Genomic DNA, 15312 nt, shown 5'->3' with positions numbered 1-15312 from the left:
GCAGCAGCGGCCCCGGCCCCGTCCGCGGCGGCAGAAGCTGCGGCGTTCCTGCCAGCCGTCGCCAGCGCCAGTGCCAGCAGCGTGGGACTCTGGTCCTCTTTATACAAATACCTCCTCTCCCATCGCGATCCTTCCCTTCTCGAGGCCCAGAACCTCTCCCTCCTCCTCCGCCAACACTTCGCTGGTGCCCCCATCTCACTCCGCACTCCCAGACGGGATTCAGTTCTCATTTCGTCTCCAGCCCCACCTTCCATACTGACATCCTCTCCCGCCTCCCCATCATCCGGTTTGGCCCAACGCCTCCCTCACCCCTGCTCCTTCTCCATCTCCTACCCGCAAACCCCAACCCCCGCGTCGCCCACCGACTCTCACCGCCGTGATCACTCGGCTTAGTCCGACGATCACAGAGGAGGACGTGTTGGCGGAGCTCAAGGTGCATCCCTCACTGGAGGTACAAGAGGTCCGCCGCATTTTTAACTCGGCCGGCCCCACCCGCCTTATGCGCGTTTTCTCTGAGGACACCCCCTCCATTGACCGTCTCCTGAAGGAGGGTGCCCTCCTCTTCAACCAACGATAAAAGTCCGAGCCTCACGTTCCCCTCCTCAATCCCTTCGCTGCCAGAGGTGTCTGTGCTACAACACGCACCCAACAGCTGCGTGCCGCGAGGCCCCCACCTGCCTGCATTGTAGGCAAGCGCACTTCCTCCGGCAGTGCCCTAACCTTCAATCCCCTCCCTCCTGTAATACCTGCAATCTCCCCCATCCCACCTACTCTGACCACTCCTGAACTCACCGTCCCTGTCCATCCTCTGGACGCTTCCACTCCTCCTGGCAATTCCCTTCGTCCCCCTCCCACCGCTGAGGACATCATCAGGTTCCTCACCATTGTCCTGCAAAACGTCCACCCTTTCCAGCGCCCTCACAACCTCCAACAGGTCTCCTTCGCCGCCCGTTCCGTCTTCCACCTAAAAATGTATGCCACCTACTCCCACAACCAGGCCCATTTCCCCTTCTCCCGTTTCGACACCCTCGTCTAAATCCCAGTCATGGCTCGACAGCACTGTATCCTGTTCAACAACATCCATTCCATTCCCACCAACAAGAACCTCTTCATGCACACCCTTGCAACCCACCACGTGGATGCCTTCCTCCTCAATGAAACCTTTCTCCAACCCCACCACACCATCCACACTTCACCCTACCTTTTCCACCGCTCCAATAATCCCCTCCCGATTGCGTGTGGCGGAGTTGCCATTGGTCACCTCTGCCAGATCCCGGTTCGGCTCCAACCTCTCCGTCCCGACCCCACTGAACTCCTGATCCTTAGTCTCTTCTTCCCCGGCATTACTGTCACCTGTGTCACCATCTATGTCTGCCCTAACGCCCCTATTCCTTTCGACTTCCTCTCCCACACTGATCGTACCTTCTCCTCCTACGTGATCGCCACCGACCTCAACATCCATAGTCGTTCGGCCACCCAGTTACGGCGGTGGCATCGGTTCCTCTCCACCCTCCAAGGCGACCTCGTCCCCATTCCCCAGCACACCTGCCCCGCATCCAACTCCACTCCCGATGTCATCCTCTCCTCCCCCAAACTCCTTGGCCGCATAGCGGTGGATGTCCTGGACCCCATTGGTAGCGACCATCTCTCTGTCCTCACCGTTTCAACCAGTCATCGCCACCGCCCCGACCCTCGTAATGACCCTCCCCTGAAGTACATCCATGATTACTCCCGTGCCGACTGCAATGCCTACCGGGATACCCTCTCCACCCCTCTCCAACCCTTCACCTACCACCACCCTGACGATGTTACCCATGCCGCCTCCTTTCTCCAGCAGACCTTGTCTGAGACCGTGGAGGCCCACGTCCCTACTGTCGCCATCCACCCCTACCATCCTACCTTACCCCCACAGGCCATCCTCCTCCTCTGTGAATCCCGCCATCTCTACCATGCCTTCCTCCACACGCGTGACCCAGACACACTACAACACCACCGGCAACTCCAGCGACACATCCGAAACTTGCTTGCACCCATTTAAATGCTACCCTACCTATAAACTCGTCCATGTTCTGGTCAGCATTCCGTCGCCTTACCAGAACTAAAGCCTCCCCCTACTATCCTCTTCTCCATGATGATCACCCCTTCCCTGACACCCTTAGTAAGGCCAATCACTTTGCCTCCTACCTTTCCGATGTCTTTTCCATCCCCGACGATGCCCAGTTCGATTATTCCCTCTTCCCAGATGTCCGTGATCGAACTGACACCTCTGTCCCTCCCCTTGCACCTGGTTTCCAGTACTTGGACAGCATTGCACACGCGGAATTCAATGCCCCTATCGCTACTCAGGATCTCATCGATACACTCCACACAAAACGCAACACTGCTCCTGATCACGATCGTGTCGCCTACTGCCACCTTTGTGAATTTCCTGTCTCTTTCCTCTCCACCCTGGCCAGGCTCTACAATGTAGTCCTGTCCACCGGCTACTTCCCCGACCTGTGGAAAACCTCCCATATCCTGATGTTCCTTAAACCCGGTAAACAGCTGTCCACCGTCTCCTCCTACCTTCCCATCAGCCTTACCTCGGTCTTCAGCAAGGTCTTGGAATCCATCCTAACCCGACGCATCCACCAGCATCTCTGCCAGCACCGCCTCCTTCACATTACCCAGTGTGGCTTTCGACCATCCTTCTCTTCCAATGACCTTCTCCTCCACCTCACTCATCTCCTTTCCGAACAGCTAAATTCCCGTCGCTCCGCAATCTTCCTCTCCCTGGACCTCGAACGTGCCTACGACCGCGCATGGCATTCCGGTCTTCTCTTCAAGCTCCAAACCTTCGCCCTTCCCATTACCTATGTCTGTCTGATCGGCTCCTTTCTCTCCCACCGTCCTTCCTACGTCACCATCCATAACACGGATTCCTCCACCGGTGTGCCCCAAGGCTCCATCCTCTCCCCCCCTTCTGTACCTTTTGTATACAGCGGACATGCTGCCGCCATCACCCCCCGTCCACCTTCTCCAGTTTGCCGATGACACCGCCTTGCTTGCCCTTGCCCCCATCATGCAGCATTCCCAACACCTTCTCCAATCCCATCTTGACCGGTTCACCGCTTGGTGCAACCAGTGGTTGCTCAAGGTCAATCCCTCCAAAACCCAGGCGATAATTGTAGGCAAAACCACCCCTTCCTTCCACCTCCTTGATTTCTATCTAACCATCTATGGCCGTCATATCGCCCTCACCCCCACCCTTAAGTACCTTGGCGTCACCCTCGACAGTCGCCTCTCCTGGACCCTCCATCTCCGGACAACCCAAGCCAAGGCACGCTCCCGACTCCGTCTCCTCAAGCTCCTTTCCGGCCATATGTGGGGTCTGGACCCCTCCACCATCCTCCACACCTATAAATCCCTCATCTGCCCTATCCTCTGTTATCCCCATTCTGCCTGGATCTCCGCCCCCCCTACCTTTTACAAATCCCTTCAGATCCTTGAACGCCATGCTCTCAGCCTCGCCTATTGCATCTGTCTCCCCTCCCCCACACGGATCCTGTACAACCTCATTCCATTCCCCCACCACTTCCTTTTCCTTGAACGGATACGGATCCTGTACACCTCCCGAAAACTCGATCCTCCTCACCTGCTTGTCTCCCCCATCCTCTCCCACAACCGCCCGCTGCCGTGCCTGTATTCCCACGTCCCACCCGGTCTCCATCTCTCCACCTTCCTTACCCTCTCCTAAGGTGGCTTCCGCCAGCTCCCCCTCCCTGATGATGCCCTCCTCCCCTCCATCTACCCCTCCTACCAACTTTGATCCTCCCTCCCTCTTCCTGTGTTTGCTCCTTTGGGCACCCTCCCTCCCTTCTCTCCCCCTTCCCTCCCTCCTCCATTTCTCCCCACTCCTGCCCCAGGCTTCCCCTCCCCTGTCCCTCTACTCCTCCTCCCACCTCCTCAGCCATTGGCATCTTTGTTCTCCCCTCCCCCCTCACCCTTCTTCCCCTCTTGGCAGGTCCCTGGACTCACACACGCTATGTGGAAATTCGCGCGCCAGAGGTCATCGCCATTGGTGTCTCGTGTGTTTCGTCGTGTTTAGTGTTCAGTGTTCACCGTCACACTCCTTCGTTCACCAGTGCCATCGACATCTTCAGTGTTTGTGCATCATCTCATTAGTTTGTAGTGTGGATTGTCATCGAGTGTGAACGGCTTCATGTTTTTTATGTTCATGTGTCTAGTGTTTTTTCCCTGCCGTTTTCTTCCAACTTATGTGTCTTCTCTGTTTTACCATTTTAATATCTTGTGCTGCTGCCAGCCTACCTGTTTTTATACGGGTATTAAAATCACAAAAAACGCTCACCCAGCCAGTCTTACCTTGCGTGCGTCTCCGAACGTATCGCTCGCCTTATACAGCGTATTTACTTTGTTCAGATGTTCAAATGTGTGTGAAATCTTATTGGACTTTACTGCTAAGATCATCAGTCCCGAAGCTTACACACTACTTAACCTAAATTATCCTAAGGACAAACACGCACACCCAAGCCAGAGGGAGGACTCAAACCTCCGCCAGGATCAGCCGCACAGTCCATGACTGCAGCGCATTATACCGCTCGGCTAATCCTGAGCGGCGTATTTACTTTCTCGTTCTGTGTACAAATGGAAGTGGTTGACTAGTTAGGTTTTCTTATGACTCTGTTGTTTCGATCTTGTTGTTCTTCGTTTGGTCCTTTGTTGGTTGTTTCCATCCTCTCCCCTTTGTGTTGTTGTTTGTGGGCCACTCCGTGTGTCCCATCACACTTTCTGTCACGTCAACCCCACGACCGTTCCAGTCGCAGTTACAACAGTACGGGAATGAAACTCCAGGGGCGCTGCAATAGACGCAAATGTCTCGCGTAGTCAGTTGAGACAAGAAAGTCGATCGTGTAAAAGGAGCTTCACAGAGCTCAGAGTCGCCGGGCGGGACAGCCAGCAGTGGAGATGGTACCACGTCAGGGTGTTGACAGGCACAAGGAGCTGCGTCAGGCCTGAACACAACGTGACAACAAACTCTGTTGAGAGCCAGTCATGTCGTTTGGCCCAAATGGGCAGCAGGCCAGCAGGTTGGGGCGTGCCTGATGCAGTAGGCACCTGAGCAAAGATTGCAAACCAAAGGCTCCTGGCAGGTGCTCAGCGAGCAACTGACTCCAGCTGGAAGGCACTAGTCCAGCTCCCATCAGCCTCAGTAGTAGACATGGCCCGTGATCCTTCCAGTCAGTGGGGGCAGTTGTGTGTAGTAGCAGTAGAGGCTGGATGACCTACATCAGTTTGATGACTGAAGTGGTGTACATCTCAGTGATGGCTCAGTCGATGGCAGACACTGCTTAATTGGAGCGGGTGGTACTTATGGTCGCTCGACCCGGTCCTGCTGTGACAGGATATTATTTTTTATCACATAGACCCCGGAAGAGGCCCAGCGCCACAACCAGGTATGGTGTAAAACACGTTACCATTGGGACAGTCTGACCCTCATACCATGCTGCGCCGACAATGTTCCAGCCCCGACAGCAGGCAGCTGGGGCTAGACACGGGGCAACCAAACCTGCTTCAGATGGACACTTCAGTCATGTCAGCTCCACCCACTTACAGCTTCTGGCACAGGAATATGGCGACAACCTTCTGCTTGCTTGACCACAGATTATGAGGCAGGTTGCGAGGTAATGGCGTAACAACGACAGTGAAACCAAAACATCCATTTTGGCTATTGGCTCCAAATCTCAAAAGTAGTCAGTTCAATATCCTCTACCACCTGTATCACTTTGATTCTAGAAGTTTCTAACAAGTACCATGCACCGAAAGTTTCAAAATTCTTCTTCTTCCTTGATTCTAACCAGTGTATCTAATTTGAACAGTAAAGGTCAATCCACATACAGGTGATCTTCACGTTGTAACTTTCTCATATGTTGTTGTATTTACTTCACTCTCTATTTTTTGGCGGTTTTCTTTTCTTTTATCAAAATAGTTGTGTTAGCTTTTAGCGTCTCCATAGTGATCCTCTCGATTGTAATTGATTTCTACATTGGCCTGCTCTGAACTTTGTCGACCCACAAGAGAAGTAATGAAGAACATGATTTGCATAGCTGATTCACTTCTTTGAATAATGTGTCGTCTACAGTGTTATGTTCAGGTGAGACAATGGTGTCGCAGCCTTTACTTTGAAGAATGGTTTGATGCAGTGCACCATGCTAGGTCGTTATGTGCAAATCTCAAAAAAATGGTTCAAATGGCTCTGAGCACTATGGGACTCAACATCTTAGGTCATAAGTCCCCTAGAACTTAGAACTACTTAAACCTAACTAACCTAAGGACATCACACACACCCATGCCCGAGGCAGGATTCGAACCTGCGACCTAGCAGTCCCGCGGTTCCGGACTGCAGCGCCAGAACCGCACAGCCACCGCGGCCAGCTGCAAATCTCAGTTCGTTCGATTAGTCTTATTTAAAAACAAGTTTGTTAGCTGATGAGGCGGAGACTCGTTGAAAAATGAATTTGTTGATGCGTTGAAAGTGGTCCCCATGTATATACTTTCACTAAAGTGGATCACTTCGCCTTATAGCAAGGACTTGCTTTAACTGATAGCTGACTGTTTATTAATAACTTGATTTATATTATTTATTCATCCACGAGTGCGTTTGCCTGAAGTTCCATTAATTTTCAGTTTTTTGTGCACAGCCAAATTCTGGTATGTTTCACCAATATTTATTACAACACTTCATCATTTGCACTTTTCACTGTGTGTTGGACATGAATGAATTAGAATGTGTAGTATTTTAATTGTTAAACTTCAGAACGACCAATCAGGGACCACACTTTGCTAACATATATTGTAAATTTTCTCCTACAGGGCACAGGGCCCTAATGAGTACAGGACATGTGGGTATGTGCTGGGATGCTCTTTGGCAAGAAATTCAACACCTAAGTAGCTGTATTTCCATTATTTATTAATTATCTTTTAATCTGTCAAATTGTAATATCAGCCTCAAATATCTACATTGATGACAGATGCTGAAGAAATGAATTAAACTTTGTGCTCTGCCTAGGACTTGAACCCAGGTCTTCTTGCTTACTAAGCAAGTGTGCTAACTAGTTAAAGCAGCTGCGTGGACTATGTGTCTCAAGAAAAAGGTCATTATATCAGAGCTATCGATCACCTACACCTGAAGTACAGACAGGATTCCCTGTTATGTCCAAAGTTGGGGCACTATCCCGATACCAGAGAGCCTCAGCAATACTGACAATTTAAGAAGGGGAAAGTAAGCCGAAGATGTAAATTGAAGTTTGACAAGCTGCGACATTGACGCGAATAAAACAGTGACCCGTATATGCAATACATTTCCTTTACTTTACGTCTACGGTCACAAACTTTTTGTTAACAGATTACCGGTTTCGGTCTATAATGACCATAATGACCATCAACAGGACTTTTTTATGAAACAGATCTGATGATGTCATTACAGACCGAAACTGGTAATCTGTTAACAAAAAGTTTGTGACCATAGACGTAAAGTAAAGGAAACTTATCGTAAATTGAAGTTTCTGTTAAGGAGGGCATTGGACCAGGGTAGTCCCTGAAGCAATGTTACCTACATTGCTCCAGCAGTCTAATGGCGCCGACACGGTGGCTCAGTGTGTTGGGTCAGAGGGTTAGCTACCCACTGTAATAAAAAAAACTGACTGAATGGATCAACTAAGAGGATAAAGGGGTGTCATCGGACGTCCGCCCCGAACAAATTCAAAGAACAAAAGAAAAGGGCTAGCACACCTGCCTACTACGCAAGGAGACCTGAGTTCAAGTCCCGCCTGTGACACAAATTTTAATTCATTTCCTCAGCTTCTATCATTATCATAGATCAAGTTGAGACTCATATGTTTCAAGGAAAATTTAATTATATCAGATCAGTCTCAGTGTTAATGCAGTGAATCATGTAAATTATAGAGGCAAGAGGAAAAGTTAAATGTAGACATTGTTTGCACCAAGTGGAGGGAAGGGGCTGAAGTAAGAAAGTGAAACAGTTTGCTGAATTCAAACATCGCAGCATATGGTCTCGCGAATCAATTTCATTAAGTAAGTGATCACATAGCTCTGCTAGGTGAAGACTCGAAAGAAAGAAAATGAACACTGCTTGGCTAGGCTTGGTTGTCCAGTTTAATGTTGTCCGTGATTATTTAACCTGAAATCCATCTCTGCCTCTTGGGATGCGCACCCATTGTTCGGCATTGCGCAGACCTTATCATGGCCGACTTGCAGATCACACCAGCTAGCTTTGGCGCTTAGTGCCCACCATCTGCGTCCATCTACCAGCGACAGTCTCCACAGCAAGCTGCACTGAGATTCAGACTGTGTGCCAAGTCTCTAATAACATTCGTGGCCAAAATGAATTTACCTCAAGACCTATTCTCCATCTAGCCTATGTGCAATGTCTCCTCGCTTAGTTCTCGGCCGGTCTCTGGATGTAAGCGAGGCCCAACATCTATTCAGGAAAATTTTCAATAAAATTTAGCTCCCTCATACTTGTCAAAGACGGAAGAACCACTCAGACTTGCTCCAACTACTGCAGGAAACGTGCCCAAAATCACCCCTCCAACGATATGCCGAGGTGAAACTCCCTCTCCCATAAAAATTTTGACAAAAACCAATCAAGGTATGAGGGTTGTTTTTTAAGTAAGGGCCGTTCGCGCATATAGTCCCGTAGTTCGCGCGGACGCCGCAACAAGCCACCGCGCCACTTGCCGGCATCCTTCCCGTTCACACTGATGCAAGTCGCAGCTCTGTAGCTGACGTGTACGCATCGCTGTGCTACTTTATAATGTTTACGTTTATTGAATCGCCCGCCGCGTGTGAGATACGGTCAGTGATACGTTTTTTGACCGCGAGAAGCCTATCAGCTGCAGAAATTCATCGTCACTTAACAGAAGTTTATGGCTTGAATGCAATGAGTGAAGGTAAAGTGCGTCAATGGGTTAGAGAGTTCAAAAATGGCCGTCAAAACGTCCATGACGAAGAACGCTCAGGCCGGCCCTCTGTGATCACTGATGATTTTGTGGCTGCAGTCGAAACAAAAATTCGTGAGGACAGAAGATTCACAATTTCCACTCTTTCTTTGAAATTTCCACAAGTTTCAAGATCGGTTTTGTACAAAAATGTGTCTGAAAACCTAAACTTTAAGAAACTGTGTTCTCGGTGGGTACCCAGACTCCTCAGAGAGGACCACAAAGGGAAGAGATTTGCCACTTCATTGGACTTTTTGATTCGTTACGAGGAAGAAGGGTATGACATGTTGAGTCAAATTGTCACTGGAGATGAAACATGGGTATCCCATATCACTCCTGAAAGCAAGCGACAATCGATGGAATGGCGACACACAACCTCACCCGTCAAGGTCAAAGCCAAACAGACGCTGTCAAAGCGCAAGATTATGGCAACTGTGTTCTGGGACGGTGCGGTGTTTTGCTAGTGGACTTTATGCTACGAGGAACGACAATCAACTCAGATGCCTACTGTGCAACTCTAAAGAAGCTCCGCAGAGCAATTCAAAACAAAAGGCGCGGCATGCTGACAAAAGGAGTTTTGCTCCTGCACGATAACGCTAGGCCTCACACCTCTCAAAAGACTCGGGATTTGATTGATTCTTTTGGCTGGGAAGTTTTGGACCATGCACCATACAGCCCCGACCTTGCTCCTAGCGATTTTCACCTTTTCCGGTACCTGAAACACCATCTTGGCGGGCAGCGCTTCAATGACGACGATGAAGTGAAAGCGGCCGTGAACTCTTGGCTGTCGGAGCAGGCGGCCGAATTCTTTGAAGAGGGAGTTAAAAACTTAGTTGTACAGTATGACAAGTGCTTAAATAAACAAGGCAACTATGTAGAAAAAGAGGTAAAAGTGTGTAGAATCAGAAAATAAAAGTTTTTTTACAAAAGTATTTGTATCTTTTTTTAAATAAAAACGGCCCTTACTTAAAAAACAACCCTCGTATTTTCTGTTGCTTATACGATGACCTGAGTCTCTGTTGTGGGCCAGACATCAAATCAAGCATTAGTGGGCGCCTATTGGTTCAGCCCCTGCGACTAGAGCTAAAGTTAATGCTGTACCTCCAGCCCTTAGCACTGTTCGGTCTTGCATCTTTACGAAAGGTTGAACTGACAGTGCTGCAAAGTCCATAGTGAACGAAGATTGAAGCTGCGTCTGAAAGTGACGGCACATTGCCCATGCTCATACACTGAGGTGACAGAAGACAAAGGATACCTCCTAACTCGACGTGGCACGGACTCAAATAGTCGCTGGAAGTCCCCTGCGCAAATATTGAGCCACGCTGCCTCTGTAGCCGTCCATAATTGAGAAACTGTTGCCATCGAAGGATTTTGTTCACAAACTGATCTCTCGATTATATCACATAAATATTCGATGAGATTCATGTCGGACGATCGGAGTGGCAAAATCATTCGCTCCAATTATGTAGAATGTTCTTCAAACCAATCCTGAACAGTTGTGGCCCGGTAACATGGCGGGTGCGTTGTCATACATAAAAATTTCATCGTTGAATAGCTGCAAATGGTCTCCAAATAGCCGAACATAACCATTTCCAATCAATGATCGGTTCTGTTGGGCCATAGGGCATAGCTCATTCCATGCAAACACGGCCCAAACTATTCTGGAGCCACCACCAACCTGCACAATGCCTTGTCGCAGCTTAGGCCCAAGACATCGTGGGGTCTGCACCACACTCGCATCCTACCATCAGCTCTTACTAACTGAAATCGGGACTCACCTGACCATGCCATGGTTTTTCAGTCATCTACGGTCCAGCCGATATGGTTACGAGCCCAGGAGAGAGGCTGCAGGCGACGTCATGCTGATGGCAAAGGCACTCGTGTCGGATGACCACTGCCATAGCCCATCAAGGCCAAATTTCCCCGCACTGTCCAACGGGTTCATTTGTCGTACTTCCCACATTCATTTCTATGGTTATTTCACGCACTGTTGCTTGTCTGTCTGCATTGGCAACTGTACGCAACCACTGCTGCTCTCGGTCGTTAAGTGATGACCGTCGGTCACTGCATTGTCCATGGTGCGAGGCAATGTCTGAAATTTGATATTCTCGTGAATCTCGGAGTACTTAATTCCCTAACGATATCCGAAATGGGAAGTCCGACGCGTCTAGCTCAAACTACCACTCCGCGTTCAAAGCCTTAATTCCCGTCGTGCGGCTATAATCAAGTTAGAAACATTTTCACATGAATCACTGGAGTACAAATAATAGCTCCGCCAATGGCTGCCCTTTTTTATACCTTGTGTAAGCGATACTATTGCCATCTACATATGTGCATATCGCTATCTCATGACCAGTGCCACCTCAGTGTACATCGGACACTCCACCCAGCCTTACTCCTGTCGGGCACAGGAACACTTTCCAATTCCTCCCGCACAACAGAGCCGCGGAAACCGAAACGCTGGACTAGAAAGCTACCCCTATATACAAAAGCACTATCAGAATCTTAACTGCAATATAAAGTTATGAAGAGATATTGCCCCTGACTCTCGTAGTCACTCACTTATTGGTCGAAAACAAAGCTGAAGCTACCATGGAACAAAATTGCATAAACGCGTACTGAACCAAAACAAGCGCTGTGTCGTGTGTGAGATACAGAGCCGAGCGAGTGTGCCGGGACTTACCCCAGTTCACTGCCAGCAGTGCCACGTCACCTTAACACGTCTGCTCGTAGCGCGCAGGTATTACACCACAATTAAGTACAAAATTGAAAGTCAAAATTTACATTTAAAACATTGTCATCATATATTTTATTGTAATAACGTGTCAAATATCAAGTCTTTATGTACCTGAACTTGATAGTTTCACTAAAAATGCCGTTTAAGAAAAAAAGTAAGTGGCGCTAAATAACAAGGCTAGAAAGCCAGAATTTGGTGAGAAGGTGCCTATGGAGCTCAAAAATAACTGGTGTAAGTTTCAAAGCTAAAGACGAAGATTTAGACCGGAATCACGTTTTTAGGAAAATGAAAGGCGCTAAAAACTGGACTTAGAAACATAAAAATCTGTTTTATGCTTCAATTGACCCCAAAAATCATAGCTAAGGAGCCACGTTAAGCTACCTCTTATAGTTTTAGAGTAATTTAATGAAAACCAGATTTGTAACTAAAATATACCCACTTGTATTAGGTTAAGCACCTATAATTTTAATGATAAAAAATTTTGGATTCAGCACATGATGAAAATTACTAAATAATAGAGCTATACCAAATTTTAGAGGTGTAGTATTAATAACAGCCAATACAAGTCCTAGTAAAGGTATGGTTCAGAGGTAACGATCCAACATCAAAATTCTAGAAGGCAAAGTTTTTATTCAAGCGAGGTTAAACTTGTTCTGTGCTTTCAAACAACTTACCTAAATACATGTAAAAATTAAGGTTCTACATTAATTCATAACTATGTTATTAAAGACTATGTGTCCGAGAAAGCGGTCGTTTTGAGGCTGCTGCCGTGTGTTAACGCAGTAGACTACAGATGTTCCCTCGGCCGTCCGCTGCGACACCTCATAAATATAGACCGAGAGGCAGGAGAGAGGTCCCCATCTCATGGTCGAACACATAACGCTACCCAGGCGTCACTCTGGACCGGCGCCTGACGTGGAAGGCGCACATCAGGGAAGTAAGGGGTAAAGCTCTTGGCAGATTGCGCTTGTTGTACCCCTTACTCAACCCAGCGACGACCCCGCCCCCATACTGTGGCATAACTCTGTACCTGACACTCATGTGGGGCAACGCTGCCGACTCGTCCATCGCCAGGCTGCAGACGGTCCACAACAAGGCGCTTAGGTTAGCGCTTCACCTGCCACACGAGACTTCAGCACCGGAGAACTCCACAGAGTAGCGGGAGTCCCGCTGCTCAAGCACCGATTCCGGCAGACGGCGCATCGTTTTTACGCGACCGCCCGGATGTCGGAGAACGAGCTTATTCGCAACTTGGGACACCAAGTGCACTGGCGCCCGAGCACAAGGTGGCCAGACCTGTTGCTGGAGTGAAGGCACGCCGTAACACGAGCCAGATGCAGTAAAAAAGAAGAAACGCAACCGTGCGGACGATTCCGAAGAGAGGACTACTAGAAACTCCCCCAGGCAGAAGTAGGAAAGACGTGATCCGCTCACCCTACAACACACCGGAGTACGAAGCTCCGTGCATCTGCGTAGCGTAGCAGGAGAGAGGTTCACTTGCCACTCAGCCACTGTAAGATTACGAACGTCGCATCGCGCTATGCCTCGGATGACGTCAGAGACGGACTGTGAAAAAAAGCGTTTTCGCGCTAAATAACGGATAGTGTACTCGCGAGGACTGTACACCGTCTTGGATCGCTTAGAATTCGCTAAAGTATCTGTTAGTGTGCCGTCCGTGATGATTACAAATCCGCGTGGCCAGTGGTGACTATTATTTCCACTTCTGTGGCGAGCATTTATGTCTAACATTTATTTATTAGTAGCCAGGGCGAAGGACAAGTTGGTAGGAACATACCGTAGAGATCGCCTCTGAACTGATAATAGTGCTGTTTAGAATAGAAAGATTTACTGTCAATTATATGTATGAACTAGAACTTTATACTTTCATTTAAAATCATACTTCCCCTCTGCCCTTCAAACCGCCCTCAACTTCCGACCCAGTGTATCTCCAGACGAGCGCGTATTAATGGTTAATCATAACCAGGTGTACGTAAACATCGCAGTACCCACATCCTGCGACACCTCACGTAATGAAAACTAACCAATATGCAGAGATGGCAGTATACCTTTCGTGTTGGCCATCACGCTGGTGTGGGCGTGGAGGGACACCACCATTATACTGCTGACATAGAGATGGCGGTTATCGCTGAAACAACCGGTTGTCGTTTATGAGTACAGCGGTTCTTATCGTCTCCAGTTTAAATGGTTCAAATGGCACTGAGCACTATGGGACTTGACTTCTGAGGTCATCAGTCCCCTAGAACTTAGAAGTACTTAAACCTAACTAACCTACGGACATCACACACATCCATGCCCGAGGCAGGATTCGAACCTGCGACCGTAGCGGTCGCGCGCTTCCAGACTGAAGCGCCTAGAACCGCTCGGCCACCCCGGCCGGCGTCTCCACTTTAACCTGACTATTAGAACCACTTAAAACAACCGATTTTTGAAATAAGCTATTTCCGGTTTTTTTATTGATATACATCTCCCAGTAATAAACGTACACTTCGAACAAAGATTAAAAATTGTAATGACGGAGTAGGAGATCACGATCGATAAGGGGTTGCGTCTGTAACATGATACGGCCTTATTGTCTCCAAGAAAGACTGCAAAGGTGAAGGAGGTGACTACGGCGACAGTGAGAGCAAAAGGTCACAGATCGATGACTTCGATGTTTGGATGGTTCTTCACCTTGAAGCAACGCAAAATTACGAGTTCAGTTATTATCCGAAGTTTATAGCGCATTAACAAAATTATAGGTATGTCAATTAAACTTACCTTCTCTTCCAGTGAACACTATGGTTGTTTTCCTCCTTGGATGGTGTAGCAAGTTTGTTGTGCCTCCTCCCATTTTTAATCTTTTAAAGGAAATGGAGCGGTGTACTTCACGGGTACCAAATTTCGCAAGAAACTTGTCAGCTAAACATTGTGCCGTTCTGCAATACATCCGATGTCCGAGAACGATAGGGAGAAACTACGACATAGACTGGGCTCCTGCAAATCGCACACTGCACGTGTACGCACTTCGTCTAATGGGCCACGCTACATGGCAACAGGTAGATACTCTCTGCAATGCTATACCGACTCTTATGTCATGTCTTCGTTGCTAGATTCTAAAAGTAGGCGTTGATTAAAATAGTCCTTATCGCTTTTCCTAACGCCTATAATAACCCAGTATTACATGGAAATTTTACTGGCTTGTTATAAAAGTTTTAGTGACAAACCAAAAAGTTTAGCACAGGAGCTAAGCAAAACTGGTACTCCGATTTTTACCATGTTATTAGTAAACAATGAATAAAGGCCTGTTATAATCAAGACCAAATAAACACCGATTATTCGGAACTAAAATGCAGGTATTGGTTTTAACCAGTCGGTTTTTACCATGGAGGTAAGAATAGAGGGAGACGCCGTGACGTCACAGCTGTGAAGCTATGTGAAGCCGAGGGTAGCCATCTCAATCCGACCAAAACATTGCTGCCGTAAGCTTCTGTGCATAGGCTTGTCGCTCGCTTTTGGAAGGATTTTGCGCTATTATGGTGACTTGTGTGGTGTTGGATG

The sequence above is a fragment of the Schistocerca piceifrons genome, chromosome 7 (assembly GCF_021461385.2).
Source record: "Schistocerca piceifrons isolate TAMUIC-IGC-003096 chromosome 7, iqSchPice1.1, whole genome shotgun sequence".
NCBI classification, from domain to species: domain Eukaryota; kingdom Metazoa; phylum Arthropoda; class Insecta; order Orthoptera; family Acrididae; genus Schistocerca; species Schistocerca piceifrons.
The sequence above is the reverse complement of the archived record's forward strand: the minus strand, read 5'-3'. Positions refer to the sequence as shown.